Source organism: Trachemys scripta, chromosome 9 (assembly GCF_013100865.1).
Source record: "Trachemys scripta elegans isolate TJP31775 chromosome 9, CAS_Tse_1.0, whole genome shotgun sequence".
Taxonomy (NCBI): Eukaryota; Metazoa; Chordata; order Testudines; family Emydidae; genus Trachemys; species Trachemys scripta.
Genome location: NC_048306.1, coordinates 28,729,286 through 28,749,167, shown reverse-complemented (window position 1 = coordinate 28,749,167; position 19,882 = coordinate 28,729,286). Strand labels below are relative to the sequence as shown.

Genomic DNA, 19,882 nt, shown 5'->3' with positions numbered 1-19,882 from the left:
TTAAGGTGTCAATTCCCCAATACAAAAACATAGTGAGGTCATTTCACAGAATGGGGAAATGAGATACAGGGATAAAAGTTATTTGTCCCGGGTCAAACAAAAACAACAGAAGGAAACAGAACCCAGACCACCTGAAACAAGGGCAGTTTTCCCAAATAAGGGATTTGTTCCCGTATTTTTTTCATGTTCTCTACATTTTTCTTTCAGACATAGTATGCCTAAAAATATTTGTACTTAATTTGCAACCATCCATTTAGATGCATTTCAGAATGCTCTTCTGGTGGGAATTCTGTTGGATGCTCTCATTTTTCTTCAGGGACTACACTGTCATTTACTTTAATTACATTAAATGGTGGTGAAATCCCTTAAGGGAAGTTATACTTCATATATTTTCAAATGCATGATGAATTCTAATATCCCATTTGACACTACATATATAAGCAGACGAAGCAAAGTTGTTACAATGAACAACTCCTTTGTCTAAATACATAAACAGTGTTCAGAATCACTTCATCTTTAGTCATTTAGAAACCAGGGTAAAGCTCTGGAGTCCTGGATGTTGCATTTGGACCTCTGTATCAGCTGAAACATGAGTAAAATCACATGTATGCATGCAGCTCCATATTGACTATGCATTTGAGCCTCTATCAAATGGCCACTGAAGAAAACACATTTTTCCATTGACTTCAGTTGGCTTTGGATCAGGGCCTCGAAGAGGAATATATGCATTGTTCATTCCAACTATAACCTACACATTAAATTTGTTCAGATGCTTTACATATGCATATGTAGCTGGCATGTAGAATAAAAATTTAATCAAAGCATATCCCTTTCTTGGGATCTGTAGTATGGACGTATTAGCCATGTGGCTATGTTCCAACCTGACTTTTCGATGCTTCAGTGTCCCTATACAATTACGGTTTAGAATTGAGCCTACCCCTACCCCATAAAATTACTTTTATGCCACACTTACAGACTAGGTATCAGAAGCAATTCACATTGAATCCTTTGTATTGTTTGAGACACATGTAAGGTTTCCTCTTGACCACTGTTTAATGGGGATGTGTGTGTGTGGAAATCTAGTAAGTAAAGGTTAGAACTAAATACATGTTAGGAAAAAGTGCTCAATGAGCAAGATTATGATGGTAGCTCACCAAGTCCCCACCAAGGTTCAGAAACCTAATTACAATCAATGGAGAATTTTAACAACAGGAAAAAATATTAAAAAGCAATAAATAAAATAATAAGAAATACCTGGCCACTCTAAAGTAGCTCAACAGACAACCGAGAGACCAGATGCCCATAATAAATATGCAAAGGCTGCAAAGAATGGGACCTGTCATGTGAGAACACTCAGGAGACAACAATGAGAGAGCAAATAATGCTCTGTCTGGCACTATCAATAATACAAACTGTACCCGCATCTGTTGCGGCATCTTTTGGATAAAAACAAGGAGAGATTAAAGGCAAATAGAGAGGGGGGAAAGGTTTCTTAAGTTTGCTCCAAATTTTGTCATTTCTAAAGGGTCACCTTTCCAAACTACCATCAAGAAATTATAATTAATAATACTTTGTTCTTGTATCACATTCTAGCCAAAAATCTCAAAGCATTCTACAAACAAGTCATTGTGAGAGTGGGAAGTATTAACCAAATTTTAGAGATGACACTGTAGACTGAGAAATAGAATTTAAAGTGACTTGAACATGGTCATGCATCAAATCCATGTCAGGCACCACCAGCAATAGGATCTAGGATCCCTGTGCTTTAGTCACAATACTATATTAAAATAACAGACTCATTCTCCGGATGGGCTAATGCCACCACAGAAAGCTAGATTGAACAACATCACAAAATTGGCCAAAAAAATTTGATACTTCAGGTATTTCAGTAATTGCTGCAGAGAGAAACTACATGCACTTAAGCTGTCTAAGACTTTGTTTTCTTATAAACAATTTATTGAAATCCTATCACTGGGTCTTGACAAGAACAGCACTTCCTCAAAACCACTTTAAACCCTGGACATACAATTCAGCATGTGACACATAGGGTGTTTTTATTTTTAACTAATAGTCACTTCCAGGTTGGAACCATAGGTATCTGCAGTTATTGTGCACAGAGAAAGGGGTGTCTTGGTGTTGAGTATGGTATCAATAGGTGTCTTGATCTGGTATTAAAAATAATAGCCAGGTAATAGCATTTCACTGAGTAGTTACCTAAATGTGGGAAAACTTGGCTCTCAGGTATCAGGTAGCCTGTTAGTCTGGATCTGTAAAAAGCAACAAAGAGTCCTGTGGCACCTTATAGACTAACAGAAGTACTGAAGCATAAGCTTTTGTGGGAGAATACCCACTGCGCCTGACGAAGTGGCTATTCACCCACGAAAGCTTATTAGGTCTTTATTCAGGCCTAATTTGATGGTTTCCAGTTTGCAAATTAATTCCAGTTCTACAGTTTCTTGTTGGAATCTGTTTTTGAAGATTTTTTTGTTGAAGAATTGCCACTTTTAAGTCTGTTATTGAGTGTCCAGGGAGATTGAAGTGCTCTCCTGCTGGTTTTGAATGTTATAATTCTTGATGTCTGATTTGTGTCCATTTATTCTTTTGTGTAGAGACTGTCTGGTTTGGCCAATGTACGTGGCAGAGGGGCATTGCTGGCACATGATGGCATATATCACATTGGTAGATGTGCAGGTGAACGAGCCCCCAATGGTGTGGCTGATGTGGTTAGGTCCTATAATGGTGTCCCTGGAATAGATATGCGGACAGAGTTGGCAACGGGGTTTGTTGCAAGGATAGGTTCCTGGGTTAGTGTTTTTGTTGTGTGGTGTGTAGTTGCTGGTGAGTATTTGCTTCAGGTTGGGGGACTGTCTGTAAGCGAGGACTGGCCTGGCTCCCGAGGTCTGTGAGAGTGAGGGATCATTCTTCAGGATAGGTTGTACATCCTACAGTTGGGGGCTGTAGGTGTAACAATGTTATTCTTTTACACAATGGATGTACTCCTTGTGGGTGAAATCTTGACCATTGACTTCATAGGGCCAGGATTTCACCCTGGATATATTAGTTGGACTCATATACAATATACAGATTTTAGTTTTTACTGTTTTTTTAGTCCTGTAACCCTATAGAGCCAACACAACCAGTATAGAGTGAACTGGTTCTATTCCTTTTCACGTGATATTAGTAGAATTGTTTACTAAGTTCCAGACAGTCATGCCTGTGCAAACCCACTGATGGTCAGAGATGAACATGTGTTACCAAAGACATAATTTGGCATGCAGAACCTTCATTATTAGTGATATGCTAAAAGGGAAGACCCAGATTGACTACCAGGCCCCAAGTTGAGTTTGCAGGGCCATTACTTAGGGGGAAATATTTTATTTGTAAATTAAGTGCATATGGAAATCATTGAGATCATTAAAAATGGGACCCGATGATGCCATTTGTACAGAGCAACAGAGGGTCCTGTGGCACCTTTGAGACTAACAGAAGTACTGGGAGCAAGACTTCTGTTAGTCTCAAAGGTGCCACAGGACCCTCTGTTGCTTTTTACAGATTCAGACTAACACGGCTACTCCTCTGACATTTGTACAGAGTCACTTATCAAAACAGAGTCACTCTTTAAGCTATTAATATAGATCAGTCTCCTACAGACAAAGCACCTTGATGTCATTGCACTTTCCTCATTTTAAAACACATAGTATAAGCAAGCACAGCAGTAAGGGTTATATTGTCATTACCACTGTATTAAGAGAACAGATGCAGAATCTTAAGGGGTTCCTACGGATTTGTGACACTCTGACAATGAAACTGAGAAACCAGGCAAGATTTCAAAATCTTATTAGCAAGCTTCCACATCTGACTGCATATTGGTAATCTCAGTAGTGTGTAACAGTTCATATAGTGTTTGTGTATTACAGAATTACAGAATGGAGATAGAAAACTATTTCAGTTGACCTGGCTCCACGCAGTTTGACAGTTGTGGCAGTGTTTGGAATTTTCTTAACAGCAGCATCAGCTAGCCAGGGGAAAAGGTTAATAGATCTGCCAGAACATGTGCCAAAGTCTCTATAAAGAGATGCAAGTATTTTTTTCTTTTATTTTCTCATCGATTGAATCTGTTTCATGTATGCGTATATGCACCGTGCGTAAGGTTCTCAATTTGTATTATCCTTCCATTAACATTTGCTATTGCTCAGTTTACAATGATATGTCATAACATTCTTTACAATTTAGTGAGGATCAGATTTCTCTTAAGGGGGAAGGTTTTTGTTTGTTTTTACAAGGGTTGTTTGTAAAGATGATTAAATCAACTCTATCTACCATTCATTCCTACAAATATCTGTTCTCAATCTTCTCACCACATGTTTCAGTCCTCTAGCATACTTTTCACCCAGAGCAGAGCTGGGTGGATAATCCAACATTTTAGACAAGAACTTTTAAAAAAACCCTATTTTAGCCACTTTTAATTTCCCTTTCAAAACTTTATTTTTAAATCCACAATTTTCTAATAGCTAGCTTTCTAGTAAAGACAGAATCTCTACACTTAAGAATTCTCTAATAGTTCATCATCTAACATTATTATATTCTTCTGCCTGATTTGGTTGCTTTTATACTACTTATTGTAGTGAGGGCATTAACAACAACAAAATACAAAATAGAAATTCCAAGATAACTAGTTGCTCAGTGGATGCATTTTAACATCCCAAAATCAAGACTGAAAGATTGTACACTCTTTTCATGGTAGGGAAGGTATTTTTCCTCCTCTGAGGAACCCCTTCGACCTTTGATTGCTGGTGGGGTACATAGTCTTGTATGACTTTTTGTGAAGTGAAATGAACACAAAGCAGTCTTCACAATCCCAAAATATCCAGTGCAAACAGTTAGGGTAGCAAGCAGGACACAGGACAGCAAGTTGTATACAACTAAAAATAAACTCATTTAAAAACATTTTGAAATGCAAGGGTAGAGAGTGAGAAAAAAATTAACAAGTGGACAAAGGTTTCTTGCACAGGTAAATTCTATTTTGCACCACATTCTTTAAAATGTAAACCACATACTACAGTAACAAATAGAAAAAAATCATTCAAAGTGTTGTCTGTGCACATGGTAAAATCCTGTTCCATTGAAGTAAATGACATTTTTTTCTGTCACTAACTTCAACCTAGCCATGATTTCACCCATGCGGTCATTGGTTTTTTATATTAAATTAATGGGAATACAAAGGGTTCTCATTCACCTTAAAAATAGTTACCATCTATTAACCTAAATACCACTAGCAGTTGCTTAGTTAAAATATCTAAACAAATCTCTCTTTCTTTGATGCAGATAGATCTAGAATTAACATATAATTGAGCTGAAACAGTCTGATTTCTATACCTTGAGTTTATTTCTCATGAAAGGATTTTACATTGTGTTTCTGTTGAACAAAATGTAAATACTATGAATGATTTCCCAAACAGTTTTCCTTCCTACACTGTGACTAGAACAAAGAGCTAAAAAGTTGGTAATTTCTGCAGACAATCAGACTGATTAATGAAAATAAACAGTTTATAAAGTAACAAATTTGTGGACACTGAAGATCTGCAAGGTTGTAACTGCGTGGCACATCATGGCCACCCAGACCTTCTCTCAGATAGCAAGAAGAGAACTTGGATCTATCTAGATGCAGGCCAGATCCTTATTAGAATTAGAGGAGAATCTTCCCAAAGTGTTAGTAGTATAGTTGCTATGACACATCCAGTAGAGGGAAGTGATACAACTACACAGCTTATCACAGAATTTGTAGCTAAATCTAGAGAAGGATTATATCTTACAAATTTTAGTAATATTTGTGTCAGTTATACTAACTAATGTATATAAAAGAAAAATTACTTCATTGCAGGCTAATTTAAATCATGTCCATAAGATTAAAACCAGAGACTGAAGATACAACTTAATACAATTCACTACTGCTTTAAAACATTGTTTGAAATGTACTTCAACAGTAGAAAATGACACTGGGTTATATATTTTCATCTCCTTTTTGTCCTATCAAAATTAAACATACAAACGATCTGATGTACCTGTTATATATGATGAATTATTATTTTATGATAAAGAACTGGTAAAAATTATTTTAAATTCAAAATTTAAATTGTGGAATTAGAGCAATTATCACAGTTTAGAGACAGACCACAGAAGAAAGTATGTCTCAGAAACTATTTTTAACAAAGTTCAAAACCAAAGTCTTCCTTTAAATGATAATATTCATATTTGACAAAAATAACATTTTATAAGGTTCAGATATCAAAATTCCAGACCAAAAATTAATTGAAATAAATCTGTTACTTAGAAATTCACATTTAGAGACATAATACCATATGACTAGGCTTCGAAGGATTTTTTATCAGCAAATGCCAATTTCATCAGACACACACAAATCAACAAAAATATTTCCAGTGATAATTGAAATTTACAGATAGGCAAAGTAAGACAAATTCTGCTTGAGAACTTATGAATGTCTGATTTAAGGATATTTACTTTGTATATTTTGATGATGTTGACCATTTGTATTTTAATGGTTATAAAGCTTTAACTTTTTGAATCTCAATGTCTACTATCATTAAATAATTATTGCCTAATTGCCCCCATAATTTCCCATAACGAGTGGGGTACTGCAGCGATCAGTTCTGGGTCCGGTTCTGTTCAATATCTTCATCAATGATTTAGATAATGACATAGAGAGTACACTTATAAAGTTTGCGAACGATACCAAGCTGGGAGGGGTTGCAAGTGTTTTGGAGGATAGGATTAACATTCAAAATGGTCTGGACAAACTGGAGAAATGGTCTGAAGCAAATAGGATAAAATTCTAGAAGGACAAATGCAAAGTACTCCATTTAGGGAGGAACAATCAATTGCACACATACAAAATGGGAAATGACTGCCTAGGAAGGAGTATTGCAGAAAGGGATCTGGGGTCATTTAGCTTGTGGTCCACTATATGAGCTAAATATGTTGCAAAAAAAGCGAACATCATGCTGGGATGTATTAGCAGGAGTGTTGTGAGCAAGACACGAGAAGTAATTCTTCTGCTCTACTCTGCACTGATTAGGCCTCACCTGGAGTATTATGTCGAGTTCTGGGTGCCACATTTCAAGAAGGATGTGGACAAATTGGAGAAAGTCCAGAGAAGAGCAACAAAAATGATTAAAGGTCTAGAAAACATGACATATGAGGGAAGATTGAAAAAATTGAGTTTGTTTAGTCTGGAAAAGAGAAGACTGAGAGGGGACATGAGAACAGTTTTCAAGTATGTAAAAGGTTGTTACAAGGAGGAGGGAGAAGAATTGTTTTTTTTAACCTCTGAGGATAGGACAAGAAGCAATGGGATTAAATTGCAGCAAGGGAGGTTTAGGTTGGACGTTAGGAAAAACTTCCTAACTGTCAGAGTGGTTAAGCACTGGAATAAATTGCCTAGGGAGGTTGTGGAATCTCCATCATTGGAGACTTTTAAGAACAGGCTGGACAGACACCTGTCAGGAATATTCTACATAATACTTAGTCCTGCCATGAGTGCAGGGGACTGAACTAGATGATTTCTCAATGTCTCTTCCAGTCTTATTATTCTATGATTATTCATAGAAATTATAAAAAATATATAAATCTAATTCTATCACACAGACATATGATATCCTAATTAAGTTGTGGTTGTGAAAAATGCCAAAGGAATTCTGAACCATCTATGTTAAGTACTGTTCAAAGTGCTTCATTTAAATATTGATTTGATATTAGCATAGAATTTTAAGTAACAATTCCTTTTGTGAATCCAGAATTGCTTTAACTTAGAAAGCAAGGAATCCTTGAATGACTTCAAACAGAGCTGTGCTTCCTTACACAAGCTAAAGATCTGGCCCCTTATCTCTATTTTGGTAAACTGAGACAAAGAATAGACTCTATAATTAATTTCTTCCATTTTAACTCAAAATAGAGAGGAGAGGGAAAGTAGGATAACAAAGGTGAATGTTTTGTGATCACTAGGGATTAGAATTAGCAATACTTCTACATTTTTCTACTTCACAGGGAGTTTGGTAAGAACTAGACTCACTGAAAAGCTTGAGTTTCTTATATCTTTAGAATAATTTTCTTAAGAAGTAACTGAAACAAATCTCTGCTGTAAAAGCCTGTAACCTTTTGGGTGACTCAGCTGTGACTTATTCAAATAACTAATTTTGGATACTGCAATTAGTGAACTATCTGATTTATCTATGATAAGCAAACAGGATTCCCTTTATGTTTACTGCTTGGGCAAATAAAAATGCATACAATACAAAGAAATAAAAAACAAACAACATATATAGCCATCATCACCCAGACCATTTTGCTTGCAGGTTATATAATTCCTCCCCCCCCCCTTGGTATAATGACAATATAAATAATAATTGCAACCTTAACATTCTTAATATAGCTTTTTGTATGTAAAGTCAAGCACTCAAAAGTTAGGAAATACCAAAGTGGATCATGCCCAAGGAATGAATCAGATTTGTCTAGTGAATGTATTGTCTGTAAGACCATTGCCCCATTTCTTGCAGAAGTTGGAAGATCCATCTTGTGCAATGAATGAGGTAGGTGTCCTGTGGAAAAATAGTAGGGACATAATAACATAAGAATGGCAATACCAGGTCAGACTAACAGTCCATCTAGCCCAGTATCCTGTCTCTGACAATGGCCAGTGCCACATGCTTCTGAGAGTTGGAAATTTAGGGACACTGGGAGCAGAGGGTTCAGTCCCTAACTGGCTATTAGCCATGAATGGACCTATGCTCCATGAATTTACCTAATTCTTTTTTGAACCCATTTATATACATCCCATGTGATCATGTAATTAAAGATGATCATAATGAACATGCACAGGGATGTTGAATTAAGGTTGCACAGACAACCTTATGTGGTCCAGCATAGGTTGAACATTTTGTCAATGGATGTCACAGTATTTGCTGACCATAGAAAGTTGATATTCAGGAATCCTGGATTCAGTTCCAGGTTCACGAGGGGAGTAGGCTCTAGTGGTTATAATTCTTCTCCCACAGTCTCCCGTTGGTTTCTGTCCCCCCTCTCCTACCTAGGACTTCTGCCTCCATCCCCTTCTGAGGTAATTGAGCCCCACAGCACTCACCTATAGGACTCCTCACTCCTGCCCTCACACTCTGGTTTGTGGCCCCCTCCCTATTCTTATCCACCACCACCTTCCTCCTAAGCTATCCCTATCTGTCCCAGCTCAGCTTCAGTTCTTTCTCCTACAACTTTATCCCTTTTCTGCCCCTTCCCCCAGATCCAGTCTCCCTCTGTTTGCCCCACCCACCAACTCCTGAAATCTCTTCCCCTGCTATTCATTCCTAGCCCTCTCCCCTTTCACCTTCACCCCTCATATTCCAGTAAGATGGAGTCTTCTTTTCCTCCACATTGCTTTGGCACCAGAGCACATGAGAGACCATCTCCCTGCTCTCAGTTCTTGTGCCTAATGCCACAATGGCCTCAGGCAACCAGGAAAAGCAATTGTAGGGAAAGGCCTGCTCAGACCCTGGAGCCCCAAGCTGACAGGTGGTCCTTTTGGACAATATTACTGCCAAACTCTAACAAGCCTCTACTGATCATGTGCCAACAGATTTTTTTCATAGGCCTATAACTTGGCTAAATTTGGGAAGATAAAAAGCCCATCTCTGAAACTAGGATGACCTCCCTGCAAAATTTCAACTCTCTGCTGCAAAGGATGTATGTGCTACAGCTTCTTAAATAGTGGTAAGAATTTTTTTAAATGGACAAAACATAGTTTTTTCCTTAATTCTGTTCTCAGAAACAGCTGAAGCATTTTATATGAAATTTTAAAAAATTCAGTGTGAGCCAGACTGGCATGGGAAATTTGGGCCTGAATGGTTAAAGTTTGGAAAGTGTTAGGCAACCTTAACTACCAACTCCACCAATAATAAATAAAATAAAATAAAATAAAATAATAGAGCTCCTGTTTTAGCACTTTCAAAGAAGCATGCCTGACATCTTAGTGGGAGAGGTGCTTTCACAGAGTAAAATGGTTAGTGTTTTGTTAGTTAGGATCCCCAATCAGGTGCAGCCAGAGAAATTGCCCTTGAAATTGTGAAAGTGATGAATGGAACAATATGTATTTATTGTTTCCTTCATAACTTTGTTTTTCCCCAACAGAACTGTTTTGATGGCTTTTTTTTAGGTCTTCATTTTAAGTTTTGTGAAATAAAATTAATTAAAACATGTTTACTCCTTTGTTGCTTTAATTCTCAAAGTAGTATTTTATGTTAACAAATGTATATATTGCTAAAATTCTACTACTAATTAATTGTATCTACAATTATCTTAATTTCACTAAATTGTATTTTTATGTTACATGGAATTGTCTGGTATCCAAAACACTAATTCAGATTTGTGACACACCCTTTTCTACTTATAATACATGCAACAAATTGCACAAGGAAGATTATTATTATTATCATATGAATTACAGTAGCACTTAGAGACTATAACCAAGATTAGAGTCCCATTGCGCTAGGCACTGGACAAACAGAGCGAGAGACAGTCCTTGCCCTGAAGAGCATACAATTAGAGCTGATACAATCTCAGGCACCCGGGTACCAAAAGCAGAAAATGTGTGGACAGTTACTTGAGGAAGAATGTACTTTGCAATTTCTCTGAAGCCAATGGTTTCCAATGGTGTCACACTGACAGAAGTGGGCATTTTCTAGTTACCAGACCTGTTACACTATGCAAAGGTGCTATGATCTCACTGGCACTAATATGGCACTGACATGTTTCTAATAGAGAGATTTCAGCATAGAGACTCAGACTGAAATCCTGGCCCCACTGAAGTCAAGGGAAACATTCTCATTTACCTCATTGGAGCCAGGAAGCAAGTACAGACAGGTAACAGCGTACTAATCAGAGGATGCATTTTCTTACAAGTGTATCTCAAATGTAGTCTCCCTTTATATTCAGCTATGATTTTACTGTCCCCCAAATTATTTTATACAGTTCATGAAAATATAAAAATGAAATATCTTGACTTTCTATTATAAAAGAAATGGTATAAGTCGTCAAAGTAGCCTCAGCCCAACCTCTTTCTGTATACACAATCATTTACACACTTAATTCTGCACTTTCAATGCAAACCCAAGTGTTCTCGGATTTAAAAATAGTTCTTACCAAAAAGCAGTTCAAAAGATCAATGATTAGTTATGTTTTCACTCAGATCTCATGCAAAAGTGGGTTAATTTGAGGACTTCAATGGCTCAGACACAGGTTTGATACAGGAGTGGGTGGGTTAGATTCTGTGGCCTGCGTTGTGCAGGAGGTCAGGCTAGATGATCACAATGGTCCCTTCTGACCTTAAAGTCTATGATTCTATGAAAAAAAAATCAATGTATAAGTCACTAATGCCCTGACTGCTGTTTTATTTCATTATGGTTCTTTGAAAAAAGACCTTTAGGTTTAGTTTGCATTTCAGCATGATGCAGTGCACGCAAGTATGTTTTCCCTTCATCTTCTCCATATAAACATTCATCACCTTTGGACTTGTAATTGTTACGTACTGTAGACATCATCTGGGTCAAGATCTATAATTGCTATTGAAAATGTATTCAAATCTTCAGAAATTAATATGTTAATATTCCTTTAAGTGAACTCTGTTGTAATTTATGACAACCACAATGAATATTCAAGCTGATATAAAGAAAACATCAAAGGCTAATAGCATCACATCAGGCTAGCAATGAAAAGCAAACCTAAAAATTGCTAATATTCCCACACTATGCTCATTTCTATATTAACTGAGAGTAAGAATGTTTAGAGAAAGCCTTTTTGAGTCTAGACAGAAGTTACTCTATGCACTTAGACATATTAGATGTTTAATTATGTTTCTTGGTGAATTTGCTTTAAACTTTAATTAAGCTGTGCCTAGTCTGCCAACCTTAACCTTTTTAATGAATTTGTTCTTCAGGTGGATGTTTCCAAATTCTCACTGTTCCAGCTATGACCATGTAAAATTTGGCATTTTACATTGAAACTAAGAAAAAAATCTGTAAAACCTTTAGGCTATGTCTATACTACCGGCCTTCCGGCAGCACAGTTGCGCCGCTGTAAGGTCTCCTGAGTAGCTGCTCTATGCCTGTGGGAGAGAGCTCTCCCACCGGCATAATTAAACACCCCCAACGAGCGGCGGTAGTTATGTTAGCTGGAGATGCTCTCCCACCAACCATGGGCAGCTCCAGGCACCAGCGCAGCAAGCGCGGGCCTGGGGCGGCAAGCCGCGGAGGGCGGCCTGCCGGTCATTGTGAGGGCGGCCGTCAGGCTCCCTTCAGCGGCATGCCTGCGGGAGGTCCACCGGTCCCGTGGCTTCGGCGGTAATTTGGCAGCGGGGATGCTGAAGGCGTGGCACCAGTGGACCTCCTGCAGGCATGCCGCCGAATCCGTGTGGCCAGCGGACTGCCCACAGGTGTGCCGCCGAATGCCGCCCGACTGCCGTGCTTGGGGCAGCAAAAGCCATAGAGCCGCCCCTGCCACCAACATAGCGCTGTGCACACCAGCACTTTTGTTGGTGAAGCTTATGTTGGTCAGGGTTTTTTTTGCTAAAAGTTTTGGCAACAAAAGTGCTGGTATAGACAACGCCTTAGTTTATCAGAATAATTTTTCAGTTGCTCATACACTGCAGTAACCTCATATTCACAGTCCATTGTAATTTTGACTTTGACTTCAACAGGAGTGGGAACAAATCCATTGTGGATCTGAAATGTACATAAACTACAATGGAAAGGAGCTTGGCATACTCATGAAGTTTTCAACAGGCTGAGATGAGCCAGTGTGAATACATTAGCAACTGACCATGCACAGGATCCATAAAAGCAAAGGGAATCAAAAACAAGGACCATGAATGTTTTGAGTAGGGTTTTATACTGTTGTCAACTCAATATTAAAATGTACTGATAAGATATAAGATTTTTACTGAATGTTTTTCATTGACAAAACAAATATATTAATATACATTAAATATAATTTCATCTACTTTTTATTTCATTGTAAGATTACTCTCTGTGGGTTATAGGTCAATTTTTATCAAACCATTTTAAAAAGGAAAAATGTAGCTAGATAAATATACGCTATTAAATAACTTAGTTTTTATTTCATTTGTTGAAATACAAAATCAATTACAACTCATTTAAAACCATAAAGGCCTTCACTTTTTTTAAATACACTCATATTTATAGATAATTAGCAAACTTATTATATTTGCAGACCAGACACAGAGCAATGGGATGTTAATTAAACTGGTAGCTCTGGCAGGGACATTTTGGTTAAACTACAATATGACCGATGTACCTCCTCCCTCTACATTCTGATGTTCTTATATTTATTAAAAATTAACAAACAGAAGGACCTTCCTTTCTACCTACCTCTCCCTAATCCACAACAAAGGAAGGAGAAAATCTGTCTCACTTACCTGGAAATTTTCATTCTGAGTAGGTGGCTAGGTCCATAAATTCAGTAGTTATAGGTTCTCCAGTTTCCATACAGACTGCTACAAAAGGCAGAATCAGATATTTTGATTGGCTTGGCTAACTGTCCAGATAGCTCCTCTCACTGAAGAGCCCCTCCAGAGAGTTGCTTCCAAAAGCTGCTGTTATATCTGAATAAAACACTCTTTCACGTATTAACAATAGCAGAAAATCTGCCTAGCAACTAAGAAGCAGAATTGCCCAACCTGACAAAAACATATAAACTGGGATAACCTTGAAGGTCATCGATAAACTGTAAGAATACGGTTATCCATCAGTTCTTCCCTAAAAAACAACACAATATCATTGAGCAGTCACCCCACAGACGGAATAAAGAAAGGTGGTGGGATGAATTTATGGACCCATTTTTCTACCCATAACAAAAATTTGCCGGTAAGTGATACAAATGTTCTCATTCTCACTACAAAGGATGGAGCCATACATTTAGTAGTGATGGGATTTCTGTAGCAGTACCCCTGCCATCAAATATCAATTGTTGGGTGGGCTAAGGGTGAGCTACAGCTTGCAGAATTCTCCTGCCAAAGTCTGCTTCACCAGACTGAAGATTATCAGTCTTGTAGAATTCCGTGAACATATGCACCCAGTAAACTTGTCCATATGGTGCACTGGACCCATTGGCCCATGAGACTGCTGTTGTCTTAGTGGAATGGTCTGTAAGCTTGAATGGGGGGAGATTATTCCTTAGCTTTGCATGCATTGGAAATTCCCTCCTGCACTGCCAACCTCCCGCCAAGCCCCACAATATAACTTGATGTAGAGCACCTGGAAGTTCTCTGTCCCCTAACCCTGTTGTGATTAGAACAAACAAAGCAGAAGTTTTACTGAGGGACTTTTTTCTCTAACACAGATCTTAATTGACCTCCACAAGTCTAAGGTGTGCCAAACCCTTTCTTTCGGATGGGCTGGATTTGGGCAAAAAGCAGGGAGCGAAATCTCCTGGGATTAGTGGTGGAAGATAATTATTGCAGGGATGGATGAAGGGTCTGTCTGTAGTACCACCCTTTCATTATGGGGAAATACCCCCCCACACACACACACAATTCTGAGGGAGGACAGAGAGGGGGCTCCCAACAATGATACCCTTCACACAGGAGTTATGATCACTACAAACCTTAATTATTAGAAAATATAATGACATTTTGGAAAGAGGTTAGAAAAGAGGACCTGAATATGTATATAATGTTAGAAAAGATCCCATGGAGCTATGTTGTGAATGGAAGGAGATCTGATTAAGGCAGGAGGTTTGAGGATTGTTTTTAAGTGACCTCTCAATAACCAGGGAGCCAGGTTGAGAGATGGCAAGTTGCAATGGAACAGATGGCCCTGTAAGTAGATCCAGAGTGGATCGTACTGTTGGTGGAGGGGACACAGAGATCCCTGATGTCTGAAAACCAGGGATGTCTGCACCAGTGCAGAGCAATCAGAATCTCTTTAGTCTGTTGCCTTCATATCTATTAGATGGTGTGTGTTATCTTGGGGAAAAGAGGAAATGCATATAGTGGAGCTCTTGGCCATACCTGGGAAAAGGCGGTCAATTCCTTTGGCTGAATCATCTCCTCCTGGCATTGGAGCTGGATGCACAGAGATCCCATGTTGGTTTCCCAGAGGTCTGGGATATGCGGTCGAATACCTCTAGTGGAGGCACCATACCCCCTCGTCTGTGTTTTTGGATTAGCTGAGCTAATCCACTGTGGCATTCAGTTTCCATTTGATACACATGGATTTAATTGACAAAATGTTTCTCTTTGCCCAGCTGAAGAGGAATACAGCTTCCACTTGTAACAAGCTCAACTGTGTGCCCCCCCCCCATCCATTTACATATGCCATGGCAGTCATGCTGACTGTGAATAAAGTATGTATCTGGAGTTTAAAATGGAGATGAGTGCCTAACGGGCTAGCCAAATTGCCCACAGTTCCAAAACGTTTATGGTGCAGTGAGATTCTGTTCATAGCCATTGACCTTTTACCATGTGTCGAGATGTGTGATCTCTCCAGCCTGTAAGCTGGTGTCTCTCGACAGTTCTGCCAGGTAGGTACCGTCCATGAATCATCCTGGATGTAACCATCACCTGACGGACCTTTTATTGCGGAGGGAAGACTTACAGTGTGAGAGTTGGAATTGCAAATGTCAGGAGGGAAGGTCAGTAGGCAGTACTGCAGGCAACTGAGATGAAATTTTGCACACAAGAATAGTTACATGCATGAAATGAACATGCCTACAAGTCACAGTAAAACCTTCATGCAGGAGTGTGGACTGGGGAGGATCTTGTATGTTTGCCTGTTTCTGGAGAGGAAGGCCCTGCAGAGCATGGTGTCCAGCCAAACTCCCCGGTGTTCTATTGTCTGCGCAGGGATGAGTTGGCTCTTCTCCAGATTGATTATAAGACCATGTTGTTGAAGGATGTGTACTATCACTTGGGTATTCCCAACTGACTTCTGTAGGAAGGGGGCTATCAGAATGTCATTGAGAAAAATGGTACAGATGTACCCCTTTCAGACACAGGCTATTACACCCAGGATGTGTGACTACTGGGGTCAGTGGCCATGCCAAAATGAAGGACTTCATGTGCAGACTGCTGTAAGCAAACCTCAGGTTCAGTCTGTGGCCAGAGGATGAGAATGTGGAGATACGCCTCCTTCAGGTCCACAGAGATGAGGAAATCCCCTGGGTGATAGCCTCCATGGTGAGCATGAGCAGTGTCCATATGGAACTTGTGGAAAGAGGGAGGAGTTATTTAGAGATTCAGCCCTGTGAATCAAAACATCTGACTCTGCTTGCTATAAAATGGAGACTGAAGAATCCATCACTACTGAATTTATGGACCTATCCCACAAAGTGAGAACAATCCATGGCTACAGTTGCTGGCAGCAGCATTTCTTCATTAAATGAAGAATTGGAGAGTTCTGTGTACAAATTAAATTTGGGAGTGGAGTGGGGAGGGAGGGAGAATGCTTCTGGCCTTATTAAAATACATAACTTCACATTCCATTCACAGTTTGTAGCATTTGATTTCTTTTGCTTTGGTTCTCAACTGAAGAAAAACATTATTGCAAGTATGTATGAGAAACTGCCATTTAAACTATTACAGTCCTTCCATATCACTGACATGACAGACTGGTAAAGACCATTGTCAGTACAATTTATTAGAGATTATAAATCTACCATGAATTTTTGATACAGGAGAACATAATGATCCCTCAGGGAATTTTCAATCTGAAAAGCATCGAAGTGATGTGTTTTTGGAAACTCCTAATCCATAGATTGATATAAAATCCACAACAACTTCTCTGGAGATACAGTCTATACTGAGTCATGTGGATTATTGATATGTTACAAAGTTAAATAGCCTCTAAAGTAAATTGTGACAATGACAGTTCATATAGTATACTTTAAAAATGTTTTATAATCCACTTAATTACAACACAAAGGAAAATATTTATACCTAGTAAGCAATAATGAAGAAGGTAGTTAATGGGCATTTACAATAGCCATTTTTAAACTTGAATTTCTCAGCAGGCTTGCTTTTTTCTAATACTCTGAGCTCAAAAGACACTAGGCCACATGACAGAATAGAATCTTGTACATTTTCATGTTTTAGATCAAAGCTGTCTGTGTGTGATACTGGTTCAGCACACATCCAAGACCATTATTTTAGATTATGGTCCTTTAAGGACAACTTTTTAAAGAAACCATAGTGGAAATTTAAAATGTAATGTTTTGGATTAATAGTCTTTAATGATTCTATTTCTATTGCAGTAGCTCCCTCTTATGCTAGGCACTGTACAGAACAGGATGACACAGTTCCTGGCACAAAAGGCTGCAGTCTAAAGCCCTGATTCCTGCAAGTGCACTTCACGGGATCAGGGCCAAAGACAGAAAGTGGCATAATAAAGGTTGGGGGCGGGGGTGTGGAGAGAGAGAGAATCAAATATCAGTTAAATAAAAAATCAGTTCTCATACGCATATAAACATTATCGTCCCCCATCCCCTCCACCCCCCCCACGTTGGAATATTTTGTAATGGTTACTACATCACTTCTCTGTCCTTAAAATATGATTCCATCCTTCACACTCAGCTCATCTTTGATTTGAATACATGGTTCTGCTCCTACTGGTACTTGGCTTTTGTCTTTTAGCCACCCTCCTAATATCCCTCTCTTGACTGCCTGTCCTTTGATGTTCTTTTCCATAGCCTCTTTGATTTCCAGCAGCTTTGCTGTTGAAACTAGGGGATTAAATCCATTAAAACGCTGCACTACGTCCTGATCCCCTTCTCCCAACTCGCTGATGCTGGGTATATATGCCCTGCTCAGGATGTCAGCTAACACCAATGATTGTCCTGGACAATATCTTATCTCTACTTGATAGCGCTTCAGGTGCATCAACATGTGCTGCAATCTCTTTGGAGCACTAAGAAGTGGCTTTGCCTTGATTGTCTCTAGAGGTTTGTGGTCTGGTGTCACTATTACTAGCTGATCATAGGTGAACTGATGGAATAATTCCACTCCAAAAATACCACAGCCAGAAGCTCCTTTTCTATTTGGGCATGCCTCTGTTCAGTTTCTGACAGGGCTCTGACTGCTGGCATAAGCTACCAACTGCTCCTGCAAATGAGCTACACCGAATACTTTCTCTGATGCATCACATTGGAGTGTCAGTGGCTCTTCTGGCTGGTAATACTTTTTGGGATCTCCTTGCAGTTCAGCTGCTGTGAGTAGATGTTCAATGTATGGTCACCTCACACTGACTTAGTTGCATTTTTTCTGGGTTGAATTTTATGTTCTTGTCCCTGTATCACTGTAGAAAACCTTGTAGTTTTCAATTGTAGTTTCACTTGGCTTCTGTATTACTGCTACCTTCACCTACAATGACAATATCATCTGCAATTATTTTCATCCCATACAGTCCTTGGGTGACTCTTTTTTGGAACAACTCCTGTCAGGGCTGGCTCTTGGCTTTTTGCCACCCCAAGCAAAAAAAAAAAAAAAAAAGCCGGCGTGCCGCCGCCAAAGCAAAGGTGCCGCCCCAAAGGGCTGGAATGCCACCCCTTGAGAAGTGCCGCCCCAAGCACATGCTTGGGACGCTGGTGCCAAGAGCCGGCCCTGGCTCCTGTGCTGGGTTTCTGCATGTGCAACCACCTGTAGCAACCACATAGTGTTGCAAAGGTTGTCAGCATGCTGGACTCTTTATCCGGGATTATGCCCCAAAACCCATTTCTCATATCACAAACTTCAAAGATTCTTGCTTTCGAAAGTTCTTTCAAGATGTCTTCAATGGTGTGCAGTGAACACTGGCATCTTTTCAATGCCTGGTTCAGTGGCTTTGGGCTATGCGGATGTGTAATTTACCTGATGGCTTCTTTATCACTATTATGCTGTTTTCCCAGGCTGCACTGATCTCTACAAGTGCTATACCTCCTCTCCTCTACAGAGTTTTGAGCTCCTTGAGTACTGGATTGCATAGTGCCACTGGAATTTTCCTTTACGGCAAGCACACCGTGAAGTCTACTTCCAGTTGCAGTTTTCCTTCAAGGCACTGGCCACCTTTGAAAACATCCCCATGTGCTTTTAAAATTATCTCCATTGTCTATGATGACTCTCTCTTTTGCTTCTTACACTGCAGCTATAAAATTCTGATGCTGCACGCTGATCAGATCCCTGGTTGGTATGGCCATATCCCCCAAGAGAGCTCTGTAATGCTTACCATCCACAACCACAAATTTCAGTTGGTACTGTCATTTATTTAAACCCTGTACACTGCTCAATGTGCTTGAGTTGCTTCCACACTAACTTCACCCATTCCCTGTTCCCCTGGTGTCCCCTCAATAATAGCCCATCCAGGGAATATGACCCAAGTTTCACTGATCATGATACACCATCCTCCACACAGCTCTATTTTCAACAAATACAGCTACACGCACAGTAGTAAACCATGTGCCATAGCCATGGCACTCGCCTGTACCTCCATGATTCATTCACCAAACTGCATGAGACTCATGTGAACCTTTGCATCCTACAATGCCCTATGGTCATGACACTTCACACTAATTCCACTATGTAATCCACATGCACCCCACATTCCTGATTTGCTGATCCCTGACTGTATCAAGAGACGCATACACCATGTCACCTGCCTTCAATACCACGATGCTCTCCCATACACTCTTCACCAAAACTACTCAGGTGCATTTTACCACACAGTTATGACACATGGCCCATGCCTCTTATCCCCACACAATTCAGGTGCATAATGCCTTCTTCAATGATGCACTCCCTGAACCCCCTCTGCTCCCTTTGCCCCATGGCTTGATG

At 39.4% G+C, this 19,882-nt stretch overlaps 1 protein-coding gene across 1 annotated transcript in view; it reads right to left on the bottom strand.

Moving 5' to 3' along the window:
• Nucleotides 1–19,882, bottom strand: part of LOC117882910 (connector enhancer of kinase suppressor of ras 2-like) — a 376,187-nt gene that overhangs the window by 283,264 nt on the left and 73,041 nt on the right. The window lies entirely within an intron of this gene.